This window comes from Leptonotus elevatus, chromosome 14 (genome assembly GCF_054856555.1).
Source record: "Leptonotus elevatus isolate MCC_2025b chromosome 14, RoL_Lele_1.0, whole genome shotgun sequence".
NCBI lineage: Eukaryota > Metazoa > Chordata > Actinopteri > Syngnathiformes > Syngnathidae > Leptonotus > Leptonotus elevatus.
In genome coordinates, this window is record NC_141252.1 from 9,861,689 (window position 1) to 9,880,237 (window position 18,549).

Consider the following 18,549-nt stretch of genomic DNA (forward strand, 5'->3'; position numbering starts at 1 on the left):
ATGTAAGTAAGAAAAATGAATGTGCATTAGAGTGTAATATTTAAAAAATAAATTCTAAATTCATATCAATGTGAAATACAGGAAATACTTGCAGCCTTCCTGTTTGAAAATATTGGAGCACATTAATATCAGCATGCTTTAAGAGAGTACAAGATAGGCCTGTTGCGCAGGTGTCCTTCTGGAATAGGCCAATTCAGTCACCCATTTAAAGATGATTTGAAAAAGGAGCGGGATGAAAGGGAAAAGAATTGGGAAAAAACATCAAAGAACTCTTTGAACAATTCATAAAGCCTCATGACGCAAGTTGCTAAAAAAAAATGCTCCTCTGTCCTTGTTGATGGAGGGGTAGGAAATACTCCAACTGGCCACTTCATTAGGTACACCTACACAATCTAATGAGACTATGTAGAACTGTCCAAGAGGTGCTAACTTAACATTGTGGTTGTAGTTTTTTTGTTTTGTTTTGCATCTTTTTTTTCTTTTTTTACAGAATATTTACAGTTGACACCCACTATTTGCAAAATTAGCAACAATCTGCGTATAATTGAAACGTACTGAAATGAATTGGTGGGGGGAAATGTACGAATGATATATATCTTTCAAAATAAATTGGTCGAATAATCAGAAACCTGTGTCTGTTTTTTTTCCTGCCAAAATCGGCCCAAAAAAATCCATATCGGTCGGGCCCTAAATAGTTATTATTATTATTACTATATATTGCTAGTTCTCATTACGTTTGTGGTGTAGTAGTAGTAGTTTTTATAAATTGTAATAGTGGTAGTGGTTAGGGGTGCTCGATTATGAAGAAAATATTCATCACGTAATTGAAATCACGATTAGGACGATCATTTATTTTGTGGTACAAAACAAAACAATTTAAAACGTAAAAATGATTAAGACTAATTCTTTGATACACTATAATTATGCGAGTTCATTTTGGATGAAACAAAATGTATTAAATTGGTTATTTAAAATTTTTTAAAAGGTGTAAATGTATAAATGTAAACAACTCAAACGACTCAAAACTATAAAATTATTAGTATTAATAATCTTTTCTTTTTTTTACGATTATGCTGATTTTGTAATTGTGGAGTTTATTAATTTAAATTGTAATTGAATTTTGATTAATTGTACAGCCCTAGTAGTGGTAACAATAATTATTAAGAAAGCTAAATAATATAACTACTTTCATCCGTCTCAAATGTGGATGCACAAACACAATTGTATAACTGCATGTCAGTACTACAGTAGTAGTAGCAGTACTAGTAGAAATAATAATAATGGTTAATGATGATCATGATAGTAATAGGGAATTCATAAATAATATGCACCTAATTATAAATCACCTCACACTCACTGTTTTCATCTTTCACTGTCACACAGACACACACTTTCTCTTCCCAATGAGCTACAACCTGTAGTACTTGAGGGCGAGTGCATCAGATAATCAGTTGTTAAGCTGTCCTATTCTTCACAGGTAACAGATGACAGCTTTGGTCCATCACTCGGGTCACATATTAGTGACACCCACCCACACGCACGCACGCGGGAGCGAGAGCGGCGTCACAGCGCGCTGGCAGCAGATGGAGGTCCTGAGTGACACATGGTGGCAGAGGAAGGTTACATCATGTAAATAACGCTGTGCCCGGCCAGCCTTTAATGACATCACATTTCAATTTCACCTCGGCGCTTTATGGCCCTCGCGCGTGTACGTTCTCAAACAGCTGTTGCTGCTTTGCATCCGTAAGCCTCGGATGACATCCGAATTACATTTATGGTAATTCTCAACTTGATTACGGCAATCTAACTTAATATACTTTTTAAATTCAGGATAGCCTCGAGTATGGCGCGGCTATCGTCCACTTGACAGGCCCCCGCTAAGCATATGCCGTTGAAGATTGATTATTAGATTGGATTCAAGTGTATCAGACATAATTACGGTCATATAATTGAACACAGTGGTGGTTTTTGGCACCGGTCCCGAACAGTGGACATGCGCCGACACGAGTGAGGGGAGCCGAGGAGTCGAGCAGCTGCCGGCGTACTTGTGCCAAAAGAACAAACCTTTAAAATATGTTGAAAGTATTTTTCATAGTTTTGTTTAGATTGACGTGCGCAGATGTTGTGAGTGTGTTGATGTTTTATGTGATAGTTAACAGTGACTCGAGCCTGCGTTGACCATCCCTGAGAAACAATTAATAAGGCATAAACAGCCCAGTGAGCATCAAATTCACACTGCACCCACACTGAGAAGAAAGGCAGTGGAAATCTGCTTTGTGCTTAGCGGGGAGGGGGGCTTTCTTTTAACTTAAAAAAAAAAATACAAGTCAGTTGCCACAGCGCTTCATCTGGCCGCTGGTGGTGGAGGGACGCTGCTGTGATCATGTTGCTGAACTTCCTGACCCAGACAGTTGCTGTTGTTGTTCGTCTCTTCTACACAGACAGACACCTTATCCAAAATGGAAGGAGTTTGTTTTCAAGCGGGACTTGCTGCAACAAGATACAAGTAAATATAGTTGTTGTCGGCTACTGCTGCTGTTGCTGCCTGGTTCCATTGAGGAAGGGAATCAAGTTTGTGTCTACTTCTAATTATACACAAGTAACACAAGACTGTTTTCGGAATGAGAGCTAAACATGCATGACCTTGAATCATTAAGATAATAAAATTAACAAAAGTCAGTTGCTATGCAGTTGCCATGTCCCTTATGGTGATAATGTATGATGATGATGTATTAGCTGCTTTTAATTTGTCTAGTCTTATGCATTTACTATGTCCCTTACAATGATGATGTGCTTAGTTGCTATGCAGTTGCCATGTCCCTTTTGGTGATAATGTATAACAATGATGTATTAGCTGCTCTTAATTTGTCTAGTCTTATGCCTTTACTATGTCATTTACTATGTCATTTACTATGTCCCTTACGATGATAATGTGGTCAGTTGCTATGCAGTTGCCATGTCCCTTATGGTGATAATGTATGATGATGATGTATTAGCCGCTCTTAATTTGTCTAGTCTTAAGCATTTACTATCTCCCTTACAATGCTAATGGGAGAATGTGGTTGGTTGCTATGCAGTTGCCATGTCCCTTATGATGATAATGTATGACAATGATGTATTATCTGCTCTTAATTTGTCTAGTGTTATGCATTTACTATGTCCCTTACGATGATAATGTGATAATGTGGTCAGTTGTTATGCAGTTGCCATGTCCCTTATGATGATAATGTATGATGGTGATGTATCAGCCACTCTTAACTTGTCTAGTCTTGTTCAGTTACTATGTCCTTATGACGACAATGTGATAATGTGGTCTGTTGCTGTGCAGTTGCCATGTGCCTATATTAGTCATTCTGATTTCATCAAATCGGCCTTTACTCTGCCATATAGAATTGTACATTTCCCTAGCGAGAGTTACTGAATGAAATTTGTCAGCACGTTGAAGTACCTTTGCCAAGGTTTCTCTCAGCACATCGAGGATTTCATCTTTTCTATTTAATATGTGAACATGTAATGTCAATATAATAGAGATGAGCAGATCTAAATTTAGCCAAAATCACTCGTAGGTGAAAGAGAGAAACAAATCCAAGAACATGATAACATTTGATTGCTTGTAAAGTCAGAGCACCAGGATCATTCTTGCAGAAAAAAAGAAGAAGAAAAACAAGAATGAATAATTTTTCCAACATGACGACCCTTTGAGAAGGTAAATGACGTCATCACAAACCCAGGAGCGAGTACTCTTGTTTCATCATCACACATGGCTTGGTCCTTACCCAGGATGCCGCAGCAAAGGTGAGGGGTCACCCAGCCATCACAGGAAGCCATCACTGAAGAGCTGATCCCATCCTATCCCACCCCCTCCTTTTCATCCGTCTCTCTGATTAGTTTGCTCATGTGACAGATAGCAACTTTCAAATGAAACGCCTCCATAGACACCCTCTGGGAGAAGCTCTCAAGCAAGACAGACATATACACATCGTCGCTGCTCTGCCGGTGAGTGCACTTTCAATTACAAGAGGAGAGGTGGGCCTTTAGATGTCAAACTACTCGGGGGCTCAAAGCTGCGGCTGCTCCGGGCCTGTTTGGCTTCCACTAGAGTAAATCCATCCACTCGGCTTGCACGGCGTATCAGGTGTCCTCTGGCATGTCTCTCATGTGTGATTGGTGTGCGCCCGCCCTGCAGCCGCCTGATGTGGTGGCATCCAATAACCATTTATTCTTGACGTTATGTAATGCATGGGCACTGAACTGCCGCTACGTTTCGCTCTGTGTGCTGATAGAGGATGAAGTGCGATCAGTCATGTTTTACTGCAATCATATTTCTATAGTGTGATTTGATGCATATTACACTTTTTATCTGCATGCTATGTATTGTCTTTTACGGAATACATTTTTAAAGTTTTTTTTTTTAAGTATTAAATTGGCCATTGCTGTCTGATTTTTTTCCCTTTTGTTTTTCTCTTATAAATATATTTGCTGAAACTACTACATATAGTTTTAAAATGTAAGTAAACACAAACCAAAAAACTTTTATTATTTAAATCCTTTAAGCAAACAAATCACTTTAAAAATTAAGTGAATCACAATTTTTTTATTTATATTAGTATCCATAAATTAATTCAAACATCCATTTTGTGTTTTTTTTATATTACGAGACAGTTTATTTACATCAAACCACAGCTTAAGAATTAGTAACTCTCACACAATAGTTATTTTAAATGTAATTGAAATTGGTGACATATTTAATTTGTTTAATCTGTAATGCTGCAAATTTCATTAAACAGTCGAATAGTTTTGTACCAATCATTGACCCTTGTGGTACTCCACACGTAACAATTTAAAACTCTGACCCAGTATTATTAAATTTTACATATTGTTGTCTATTTTCCAAATGCCTTTCTATCCACCAATGGGCAAGTTTAAAGTGAATATTGTTTATATCTTCTGCATATTGTTAACAAATACTAACGCAAATTTTTTTTTCCTTAAATAATACATGAACACATTTCCAACTTCACACAATAGTTATTTTATTTAAAATTGTTTTTAATTTCACCAAACCAAGTTTAAATTCCAATTCTATCCAAGTTAAATTCTGGTAGCTAAATTTCCACCAGCCTTTAATTTTGTTTAATGTGCACTCAAAGTAGCACTTTGTGATATAATGTATTTTACATGAACATCATTTAAACAATGTTCATGGGTTGTAGCTACACGTTTTAACTGTTATAAAAAAAAAAAAATACAATACCAAAAAAATACTACATAAATATGCTCTGTATTTGATAGCAATCAATTCAATTGCAATTTTTACTTATGTGAGCCATTAATTTCACGTTTCTGCTTGTTTTCAAAAGACAAAACAGAGGAACTAAACTTTACTTACAGTCGTTTTACTTGCCTTTGCGCTGACAAGCTTTGTGTCGACATGACGTTTTACATTGAAACAGGTGACTCAAACTACCCGTTCGCTACTGCTGCTGATACAGACATTTTTATTCGAAATCATTTCTACAAGCCTGCTTAAAACATTTATCATACAAATACAATAACCTGATGACCGTGAACATATCCAGATACTGCACATTTCTTGCCCTAAATCCATCCAATAAGTCATTCAGTATGCGTCGCTTATATGAAATACATCACTGTAATTTACATAGTAGTCATTGAACAACTCAATATGGTGCTCCTCAAGAGAGGGAGCCAAGCAATGGAGTACATCATCAGTACAAAGGGCGCTCTCAAGACAACAGGTACCTGATTTCATGATCACCCTTCACCTTGTCCTCCCTTCACCTTGTCCTCGGAGATGCGTGGGCCACGTGTTGATGCAGTCACCGGGGGGTGTGATTTGGCTGTTACATACAAGGAGACCTATAGCTCATCACAAAGCTATCCACCATACTGATTGAGTCATATGTAGAGCCGCTGGGATAATTTGTCGCAGGCCCGTCGGGTCAATGGACTTTGATTGGAACGCCATATGAAATGGAGGAATTCCACTGAGTTTGAGTGCTCTCACACCCTCTCTCGTTGGCGAGGTTTTCCCCTGGCTATGTCTCATTTGCAACCCAATAATCCTCAATTGACATTTAGCTTCTCTTTTTTTTTTTATAATGCAGTGGAACCTCCAAAGTTGAATGGCCCAAAAACGGTCCAATTTGGTGTTCAATCAAAAAGTTCTGGAAAATTGCCTGAAATTAGCTCATTGAGCATCTAAATAATTAAGTCTACAAGTGTGTTTTCTGTGAGGAGTTCTTGTGATAACAATGATCAAAACTTTGATGATAACCATTGGCACCAGGAATTTAGGGAGCTTACTGCAGCACAAAAAATTATATTCAGTATATGAACTCTTTTACTGCCAAACGTTATCCAAACATACAACCCCCTACAGTGGCAGCCGATTTTGAGCATTTTCAACCATCTTGCAAGACAAACCGATTATTGTGTGCTATGACCACATAAACATGGTCTATACCATAGGAAAGATTGGATTCCATTCTTTCATTAGAAAAAAAAATATTTTTCTACCTTATTCCGTTCTTTGGTAATCACCATTTGAAAATAGGTGATTTGAGTGATGTCAAGAAAAAAAGAAAAAAAAAAGGAGAAAACAAGCTTTTAGTGAAAATATTATATATATTATTATAACGGTGACTTTGACTAAATTATAATTAATTTATATTTGCTCACAGTAAATTTGAAATATTGTCATGTTTTTGGAAAAAAGGATGGAAACTTATTTTTTTTTTCTTTCTATCTAAACAATCTAAAATATAATCTACAGCAGTGGTTCTTAAACTTGTTGGAGGAACTAAACCCTACCAGTTTCCTATGTGCATTCATCAAACCCTTCTTCATTGAAAAAAAAATAATAGTAAAAAATGTTCACGTTCAAGAAAGGTATAGGGTTTACTGGTAAACAAAATGAGAGTAGCCTTTTCATCGAATCTTCCTCTCTTTACTTTGAACTCGAAAGCGTTTTGTTCTAGTATTTCCCATCTCCATGCAGTTTACGTAAGTGTTCTTTTAGTTTTGCTAGATAGCTAGTTGTGCTGGACTAGAATTGCTCAACTTAGCATTGCAAATCATGCAGTAAGGGCGCCGACTTTCATCACTCAACTCAACTTTAAAACAAACACCAGTTTTCTTAAGAAGGAAGCCAATGGCAGCAGATACAATGAAAACAGCAGAGGCCCCAGTATTGAACCCTGTGGAACACCATACGTTACGCTATGCATATGAATTCATATTGCACATATTCTACCGACCCTTCTTTTTTTTGCTCAACATTGTACTCACACAATGTAACCATTACAACAGTCACACAAATTCAACTTAAAGTTTCCATTGCATTCTCATCTAAAATGATCCATCTTCTCCTCTTTGTCTCTCTACCATACTTGCCTGGCCTCCGCCCTGGGGCCCACTTTGCCCTGAACACAAAGCACAGGCCTGTGTGTCCTCCCACAAAATACAGGTGTCCATTACAGTGATGTAGAAGATTGGCATTCAATGAAAAGTTCAGTTTCCAACAGCCGGCCTAACCTGTTTTTACACGACTGTAAGTGGAGGAAGCCAATAATATTTCTATGAAAAACAGTAACATTGCCTGCGACACCTGTTCAGTTCGCTGTTAACTTTGAAATGTGGAAACATGTGGCTTAGCCGGGGAGCCTCCAGCGCGCCAAGCGCTTCAATATACGAGATCAGCTGTGCGCCGTAACTTCGGACAGCTCGCCGTGCAAATCGCAAGCCGAGCGACTTGGTTCCCCTTCATTACCTTTTCTCAGAAAAAGTCAAAAGGAGAAGAAAGGGATGTCTAAAACAGATATGAAGTTGAATAACTTCCAAGGGGAGCTTGGGCAAAATACCTGCGGCGACGTTTGCAAGCCACAAGATTTTTTCTTTCTTTTATCCGAGGAGTGTTTTGGGTGGGAGCCCGGAAAGTGACCATAACATAGGTATGCCTAATCCTCTTTCATGTACAATCGAACACAAAGACGGCATCTGTCCAAGTGACGAGGGAGACTGCACGCTCATAAAAACTTGCGTGTCTGTACCAACATTGTCGTGCTTCTTATTATTCTTTGCGCACAGCGGCGAGTCCAAACAAGGCCTTCCTAAGGAGCACTGCTGTGCACTCCTGCTGCCCCTGGTTGGTCGGCTGCAGAAGTGTGTGTGTGTGTGTGTGTGTGCTGTTAAGAGGACCCTGCTTTCTTTCTATAGGGGCTTTCACTCTGCAAGAGCTCAGCCCCTGTTCAGATGGAGTCTGTGCTGGTACCTCTCTGTTTTGTGCAGGCGCCTCCTTTCTTTCATTCTCTCTCTCTCTCTCTTTTTTTTCTCTTTCTCTCTGTTTGCAGCAGGAGCACTAGCTCTGAGTACTTCCAGCTGCCGACATTGAATACCACCTCCCACACATGCACACTTAGTTCAGACAGACACACGCACACACACACAATCGCAGGTACAAACGGGTTTAATATAGAATATTCATACACACACACACACACACACACGCACATCCTTCAGTTTCTCACTACTTCAACTTCTCTGAAGACACGCACACAAGTTCATTCAGTCTGTATGTGTGCGTGTGCGTGTGTGCACTCCCAGTTGGTGCAAATTGTTTATATTAAGTTTGAACTCAATACATTCCTGGACATTGGTCTGACGGATTTCCCGTAGGAAATAGAAAAAATCTGTCTTGGGGTCAAACTGTGGGCACTGAAAGACATTTTAAGTAACATTTAGCAGTCTTAATGGTCATCCATCCATCCAGTCATCCATTTACTACCGCTGATCCGGGGTTGAGTCACGGGGGCAGCAGCTTTAGCAGGGAAGCCCAGACTTCCCTCTCCCCAGCCACTTCAACCAGCTCCTCCTACAGAATCCCAAGGCGTTCCCAAGCCAGTCGAGAGACATAGTCTCCCCAGCGTGTCCTAGGTCGTCCTCTTGGCCTCCCGCCGGTGGGACATGCCCGGAACACCTCTCCAGGGAGGCGTCCGGGAGGAATCTGAACCAGATGCCCAAGCCACCTCAACTGATTTCTCTCAACGCAGAACAGTAGTCGCTTGACACTGAGTCCCTCCCGGATGACCAAGCTTCTCACCCTATCTCTAAGGGAGAGCCCGGAGACCCTGAGCGGGCTCCATTCCTTTGAATTTACGAACATTTTGTTGTCAGCCCACAACCCTGGCTTCCATCTTGTCCTGTCCAGTTTTTGACCGGAATCAGTACTTTATGAGCATGACATGAGACAATGCAGATTTGTGTGAAAGAACATGACCGTCCCACTGTATGCATGTGCAGAGAGAGGTACACTCCCATAGGGGGTTAACCTTGCACCACGTCCCCCAACAGCAGCAGCAGCACTATGGCTGTCAACTCTTTCATGGTGTTATGAAATAAGAGGAGAGCACCAGAGGAACCTGTTGCCGGGCTATAAGACTGAAGCAGCTCAGGGAAAAAATGGTAATGCAAGTGAGTGCGGCGGCAGGGGTCTGCCGCGGTGTAACCATAGCTGCTTAACTTGCATTCAGGCCCTTTTCCAAAGCTGGGCTCGGGGTATGCAGACGACCCAGGGGCTGGAGACTTAGGGAGGACTTTAAGCTTCTTTGTCAAGCTCTTCGGAGCTCAGTCCACCGCTGTGAAGAGGCCAAGGCATGCAGCTGTCTAGCAACGAGAAGCTCTCATAGCACGGACGCCGGCCTGTGGTTAAGGAGTGTGTCCCAAACATGTGGCTATGGCTTGTGAAAGTAGGACAAGAATGAATATCACACCAGGTGAGACATACGGTACCCAGCCAGGAAAGCACGCAGGATAAAATCAATGTTCTCTATTCAATGATGGGCCCTAAATGAAAAAAAATGAAAAAATCAGGAGACACACAATGAGTTGTCATTCCACCAATCAGTGTTTCTGTGGTAATGATTGCCGTCTATTTTGGCCAATGATATATGAACTGGTTGATAAGTTAGCTAATGGATGCTGGCTGTTCTCGTTTGTCTTGTTTAGACTTTGTAACATTGGAAATGTGCTGTCAGAAACGCCAAGGACTACAATTCCCATGATTCTTAGACTCGAAAGCAGCCAGTAGTCTTAGTTCCGGTGTAATGAAGAATTGGACGCCTGCAAGTGATTAAATGCAGATGTGAATGAGAATGCTAACTTGAATTCAAAAGTAAATAGGAAGCAATTGAACAGTTAAAATAAAAAAATCATAATAATTTATTGTACGAATTGCTCTGACAACTGTGTGACTGACATACAAATAAATAAATAAATAAATCGACTGAATAATCGATTCTAAAAATATTCGATAGTGACAGCCCTTATCTAGAGTGTATTCATAATCTACAATACCAACACAGATCCAACACAGCTGAATCAAATGACAGTATCAGCTCATCGGCAAGCTTTGCAGAAGTCTGACAATGATCCTGATTATGGATAAGGTGTGTTTGAGGAGCAAAACATGGACAACAGGCTGGATAGGGGCTCTCAAGGACCGGACTTGGCCACCCCTGATCTACAACTATATTTCTTTCCTCTTTGTTTTTGTTTAAGTCACTTAAGTATTTAATCAAGTGTTGTTGTTGTGAAGAACTATTACATCCTTTTAGAAACATGCTAATGATACCTCCTTATGTCAGCTGTCAGCGATGAAATTTATTGGTGTTATTTATACAAAAATGAATCTTGTTAGGAAACGTGTTTTTTTTGTGCATTTTCAAGTGCCTTGCATTCCGTGTTAACACCTCCTTTCAGGAAAGATACAAACCTGCCTGCAGTGACGGAGGAGCTACCCTCCGATGCTCCAAATGAGCCATGGTGAATTTTTCCCTGCCATTCAGTCCCTCGGGAGGCAGTTGAGAAAACCCCATTATATTTGGGGCCAGGCAGCCCTCAAACTGACAGCGACTGCTGTGACAGCAAAGCTCACAGGAAGCGGCAGCGGAGAGGTGCGCGTTCGCAGCCCCATACGAAAAACACACACATACATACTTAAGTTGGACTCATTAGCCTCAGATGGCGAAGAATGTTTGCAATTAGAAAGTGGCAGGGAAATTATCCCGTTGTGTTGTTCATTTGCTGAATATGTGACTGGTTAGAAATGTATCAGGTACAAATATATTAAAGACGCTGCTTTATGGCAGACCAATTGGCTCGGGAATGCGACATCTATAATTTAAGTTCACTTATTCGTTTTATGGCGCCCTTAAAACAGCCGCACTTGTAATTAAAAACCTTATTTCCCCCAAATTGTACAGACACAAAACCACATGGATTAGCGGTGCTGGCTAATGACTTCAGTCGACGAGATCTGTACCAATCGTTAGAGCGAGAGCATGGCCGGATCGGAAACATGGGTGAGGCGAGTCCGCGCATGTTGCTTTCAGTCGCCGGGAGAACACGGAAAAGGTCAAGTCTGAGTCGGCAGATCACAAATAATCACCTCCCACACAATGTCGATGCCCCGTGCAGCGGCAGCGGATGATAGGAGTTGCAGATAGAAGGAGGGAGACGGACTGAAAAAGGAAGAAAAAAAGGGGGAAGAGCGGCATGGAGTGGAGCAAATGAGAGTGAGAGGAGAAAGAGGAGAAGGAGGTATTATCATTCCAAGCATCAGCCTGAGAGCAGATGTGCTGCTCGTCGTGCTTCTGTGAAGTGAGTGGCGAGTGACCCCGTTCACCTCGGGCCTAATGAAAGATTGACTGACTCGCTCGGCTGTGCCAGCATGTCTCGATGTGCCACCGCGTATATTGGATGCAAAGATCTGGAAGTCGTTGTTATGCAGGTTACTGCTCTTTGGATGGGACAGCACTTTTTCTGTTATATCACACTAATGACAAACAGGTGTTAGCCTGACCGTTTTTTTTAAAGGAGACATATTATGCATCTGTTTTCACAATTTAAAACAGTTCCCAGGTGTCAAAATACTAATCCATCCAATTCTTTGTGAAAATGATTGTTTTCTTTGTTTTTTTCTGCCAAGTTTCTTGGGGGTAAATCAATGCAATGTTTTTGTCATACATTACAATACAGGGAGTCCTCAAGTTATGGCGGAGTTCCATTCCTACGCTGGCGATTAGGGGTGTTTTTTTTAACTAAAATTTAGAAAATACCATTCAGTAAACTTGTACATGTATACTATACTGTAAGATTTGTATGAAAATGTATTTATTTATCTGAAAATCCAGGCTTATAACTCAGCCACTGCATTTAACAAACAGGGTGCAGTCTGTTTCATGTTTGAACAGCACTGAAAGAAAATATTAAGGCTTAATGTTCCATTAATATAACATTCTTCCATGCTTAATGTGTGAATCCTAACCCCAAGTAAGATGTTTTGTTGAATATTCCCATTAAAAAAATGATGTTTAAAATTCGATTCGGCCGCATATCGAATCGATTCGAGAATTGCGCGCTGTAATATCACGATATATTGCTGAATCGATTTTTTCTAACACCCCTACTGGCGATGTAACCCGAATTTAGACTTAAGTCGGAGTTCACAGTTAAAGTCGATATTTACATCAAAACCCTTTGTACAGTAATTTAAAAAAAACATATTTGCACGACCTCGAAGACGCCAGAACCAATACTTCGTGTTTCCGCACGGACATTCGATGCTGACGGACGGCAGAGCTAATTCAAAATTAAACACGGAAATGTGACGCGCCTGATGGCGAGCCGACCTGCTAGATGGACATCCATTGCTGGAGATAACAACAACACAACCTTAAATAACTTAATATATATATAATATATATAATAATAATAATAGCGTGATGACTGTGGGAAATTACCGATAAAAAAGGTGCTACGGACGAAGCACGGGCGCCATATAGTCTAAACGACGCAGGTTGCGTACGACGTAACTCGAGGACTCCCTGTAGTGACATTTGAACTGTACATTTGATTAAAACAATGTGATTCTAAATTTACACCAATGCAAGTGTTCCTCATCGCCAAACTCAAATAATACCCGGTTATCACGTCGGCAACCTAGATGAAAACTTTGGTTATGTGTCACTTATTAAACACTAACTCTGATAATGATGCTAGTATGTACTAACATCTAACTAGCAGATCTAACTAGGTTTTGGCTTTGACATGATAGCATGATAGTGTTTCCATGCTGTCCCACCGTTGGTAGCAAATAGTGCCTAGCTGCCAATACATACATATATATATATATATTTTTATTTTTATTTTTATTTTTATTTTTATTTATTTATTTATTTTATTACGGTAGGCTGCCATCATTTGGACTGAAATTCCTGGACATTGGGAATTTTCAACAAACAAATACTTTTCCATAAAGTGACTTCTGCCCATCAATATAAACACCAATCAAAACAACCTGTCGTTAAAGTCAAAATTAAGGATGTTCTAAGATATGTGAATGTACACATTTAAATTAAATTGTGTACATGGAAGTCAATATTCAAAGCAGTCATTCACATGGTGGGACAAGGGGGTTGCTTTAATGCCTTATACAGTAAATCAGTGCCCCCTGCTGATACCCCATTTGTATACTGTGCAACCTTGGTTTGCATTTATACATCACCTGTACATGCAACAATCTGTTTTAAAGAGATCAATCTGACCTGTACGCCTACAAGTATCACACAATTCATGTTATTCCTGGAGGTCACACACCAAGGCTTTGACTAGTCTTGTCTGGATGCAATTAGGTCACAATAAAACATAATGCATGTATACAATCTGTACATACACAGTACAGATGTACTTTATGTTCATGCTTTTAAGACCTAACTGACCTAATTGACAGAATTTCTCCATGACTGTAGAATTGATCTGCAAACAAGCAGTTTGGCTCGATTTACAAGCATCTGGAGATACTGTAGGGAAGACACGGAGCAGATTTACTCCCGCAATTCATGTCTGGAATAATGTTTGCCGAATGAATGAAGTTATCCGAAACTGATGTATGAATCTCAAATGATCTTCTGTCAAAATGAATTATGAAGTCATATACGGACACAAGGACGGGTGACTCTTTCTGCCGTATTCAATTAGCTCTCAGGCTTGGGCGACTTTACAGTGTCAGTCAGCAGGCAGTAAACACTGTCTTTCACCAGCAGTCCACCTCGGGGTGGTGGTGAGGGAGTTGCGGGCGGGAGGTTGTCCTTAAACAACAGAGTCAGCTCTTTGATACCTCCCCGTCTCACCTTTCAGCACCGCCGTCCCCAGACGTAAAAGCGCACCTTCCAATAAAACAGTAACACACACTTTTTGGGTGGACTTTATGGCCTCGCCTCACACAATTACCCATGATCACACGAAGAGCGTTTCACTTTACGACATGTACGTGCAGGTGTGTTTGTGTGCGAGTGTGTGTTTGTGCATGCTGGGAGACAAAAAGGTGGGGGCGGGAGGGCAAATCGCGGACAGGGGTCATGCCGCCGACATGTGCGAGCCAAAGCAGTACATTTATATACAGACTGGGCAGGCTTGCAGGGAATCAAATGCCAGCAGAACTGAGCAGACACAAACGCACATACGAAAACACACACCTTGTTTCTGTGGCCTTTCTCCACTTGCCCTTAGCGGTTTCCCAGAATCCAAATGACGTCCTGACAGGAGCATTGAAGGCTGTGTGATGACAGACCACAACAGCCTTTATCAGTGACCAGCACACTGCCAGCTTGCTGTTTGAAGATTAACTGGCAGATTGAAAGCCCCAAATCAGTCGCTTTTCTGCCCGACTCCCTGCCTCTTTACATCGTCTTTTTAAACCCCCTCTTTTTTTATTTTATTTAACCCCTAGCATGCTGGGTTTAATATAATTGGCCTATTTCCCCAATACGAAGTTCCCAGTTTGTTGTAATTGACTAGTTTTTATTGGCTTTGAAGCGACTTAAATGGGAACCAAATGGAGAGGCAACACAGGAAGCTAACTAAGGTCCTGGCTATGTGATACCCATGAAATCAGTCAACCTGACTAACAGACTATAGCCTCTGTGTTTTCGTCTAGTGGTTCCCAACCACTGGGCGGATCACTTTGCACCACAAATTCTGTTTTTGTGTGCTTCCTGTGGTGTCCCACAGGGTTCAGTCCTTGGAGTGCAAATGATTTAGTTGTTGTCTTAGGTCACATGCTTAAGATATTGTAAATATTTTTTTGTCTGTTTGTCTATATGTGTCCTGTGATTAGCGGACAACCGGTACAGGTTGTACCCTGCGTCGCACCCAAAGTTAGCTGGGAAAGGTTTCAGCACACCTGAGACTTTAACGACCTAGACGATAAGCAGCTCTAGTTTTCAACTAAGTCTGGTGAAATCCATTACATCTCAACTCTCAATAGATAGTTCCCACGAAGTCAGCCACTGGGCGTGTCCAGCTCCCTCCCACCATATTGTCTGGATCGTCCCCGTCGCGGCTCGAAGCGGAAACAAGACAATAGTATAAACGACGCGTATTCAAACGGCTAAATAGACGGCAATGAGCACGAAAAAAGCCCACGTGCCGGAAAAGCCTGCAGGCAGAAGAACGGCAGCGGTACGATGCAAAAATTTGACTGATCGCCGGGATCCCTATACGTAGAAGAAGGAAGATCACACCAGCCACCGGTCTCATGCATGGACACCGTGAACTACCTTATAAATGCGAAGAGCGCGTATACCTTTGAACAACTAAAGGCATATAAATCAGTGGAGGCAATCAACGAGCTGTGTTGTGGATGGATGCGCGAAGTGCATCACATGACCGTGAACTTCAATGCGTTGATAGTGACGACAAAGCTACGTCGTAGCTAGCTTAGCTTATATGCACTTATGGAAACTACAGTTGTGCTCATTATAGTACGCTGGAATAATGTTTTTGCATGTGTGTGCGCTATTTTATAGAGGATGTGTATGATAACAGAAATGCCCTTTTTTTTCTCCACTCGTGCTAAGTGTTTGTGTAAAGCCATTTATTGTAAGGGGGCACGGGGGTACTGTTTGTTTGGGATTTAACATGCAGGCGCTAGTTTGAACAGGAACGGACAATGTGCACAATGTAAACATGTTTAGTTGAAGAAGAAACGTTACAGGGAAAACTAACTAACCTGTGATGAAGTGATCTGAGCAGATATTTTCATGGGTTCATACACTGGCTAACCACAGTCTGCGACGTGATCACTCGTTTAGTGAAATCACCTTTATGTGCTCGGATCTTTGGAATGGAATAGAATCCCAATGAACAAGTTCCATCAGCTTTCTTAGTACAACCGTGTACCCAACACGAAACAACCATATTGGTTATGAAAAGGAACACTTGTTTGCTGAAATTTACACAGGCACCGCACCGTGCCTTCTGCTAGGAAAACCGAAACATATGGTGGACACACGACGCGGTGACGTCACATGGGAACTATCTATACCGTCAGGTTCTGGATAGCTGCAAACTTCCTAGCATTCGGAGAAGACATGACACAAGTTTTCATTGTCCCAGAACTGCTAATCAACAAAGATTAGCATTCGTCTCTTGTTTCTCTCAGCCCAATCAAGGTCTGATTTTTGGCCAATCATTCTCATTCAACACACATCAAACATCTGTCCTATTGAGATTTTTTGAAAAGGATGGAAGACACAATGATTAGGAACCATAAGGTTGTAATTGTAAAAACAAAAAAAAGTTTTGTTAAAAACAAAATGTCAGGCGCCCTACCTAAAAAAGAAAAAAAGAAAAGAAAAACGGGTTTTCAGCGGGTGATACGTATGATCCAAATTTGCTTGTTTGCCATTATGACTTCAAGATCAAATTCAGGGTTTTTACTCAAATGCCTGTGATTCAACGAACAGGGGTTAAGCCCGCTCTGAACCGTTGTTCTTATCTTAATGTACACAAACATTTAAGAACGTTTTGTATGCATCCTGTAGGGGTTAGCACAGTGTGTAAGGATTAGCACATCTGTCTCACAGTCAGTTTCCAATGTGCTGTTTCAGTTTTGGCTTGTTTTCCTCTCCTCAGTCTGCTTGTTATGTCTTTTTCTCCACCTGTTTTCATCATCCATGCTCCCCTTGTATATCTGCCAATCAGCTTCATCTATCTGCAGTCTTTTCGGTCAGTGTGTATTTGTTCCCTATTTTTCTTTCAGTTCGTCTCTGAGTATTATCTTATGTTGTATTTACTGGGTATGTGTTTTTTTTTATATATGGTTTATTTTTTTTTATTTTTGCGAACACGTCTCTTCGTTTTGTTTGTATTTCTGGGTGCTGCTTTCTTAAGCTTGGTTCCACCTTTTGTTTGTACACGGACCTGCAAATGTGATGGGTTTGCAAAATGGAGAGATGTTGTATTCTGTTTTCCAAGGGTCCCCCAAAACAATCAAAACTGACTTACTTTCACTACCCAGGTTATGAGAAAATACTAGCCCTGGAGAAACAGCCTCATTCATTAACACAAAATTTGCAAGCCATGTCTATCACAAGAAGACTCAATAAGAAAGTATTCAAACTCATGCTCGAAAATGATAGGATCTTGGCCATTATGTTCCATCTCTACGATTCATGTTCTAAGAACCCATCAACGTTGCAGTCCCACAATATCAAGGTTGTGTTCTGGCCTTCTTTTTCATATTAGCAAATGGGAACCCTAATCAGCCAAAGATGTCAAAATGAACTTCCATTGTATTCATCCCATATCAATTCTGTGCTTTCCTCAGAGTGTAGAAGAGGCATTAAGAGAGAGCCTCTTTCGGCCCATTTCATCAAACATGACGTGCCAGCATAAATGGCGTTCAACAAAGCTGATACTCTACACTTTGATGTTTGCCGGAGTAAATGGACTATCAATGAGAAGTATAAACACTCTTCCATGCAAATGTTCCTCTGGGGGTCTTTCATGGTACCCGTAGTATCTGTGAAGTGTGTTTTGAAAAATTGCCTCGGTGAGCCATTCGAACAGCAAGAGCTGGAAATTGGAGCGCAAACAAAGTAGGGCGTAAGTGACTCGTAACGGTCAGCGGCGGCCGAGCAGAGCGGTGCTGAGGCGGGAGTCCGCTTGACTGCCAGGTGACATCATTTGGCATTGTTTCACCACTCTATTTCTTTTATTGGGTCTATTGTCCCGCAGCATTCACTCAATCAAGTGGGTGTTTTTGTACCGCTTGTGTAGGTAGACCAGGTGCAACGTGCTCGTGGAAGCTTCCTGTCTCCCCACAAGTCTTTTCAATGCCTCTCCTGCAGCGGGTATTGTCATACCCCACAGTGCATCTGAAAAGAAGCAGCAGCCCAGCGTAAATGTCAAAGAGGGTTCTTGTTTTTAGCTCCTAACAGGCTGTGTGTGCGTGTGTGCGTGTTTGAATGGCCCAGTTGCCCCCTGTGAGCATTTCCTTACTTCACTGTGCTCTGCAGTAGTTCGGCTTTGCAGAGTGGCGCCCCCTGTCGAAAGTTGTGTTTGTTAGTTATGCTAAGGGTGACCAGACGTCCCGGGTTTTACTGCGACAGTCTCGGTTTTGAGCCTTGTGTCCCAATTCCAGCAGATTTCAACAGCCCCATTGTTTTGTCCTGCTTTTACGCAGGT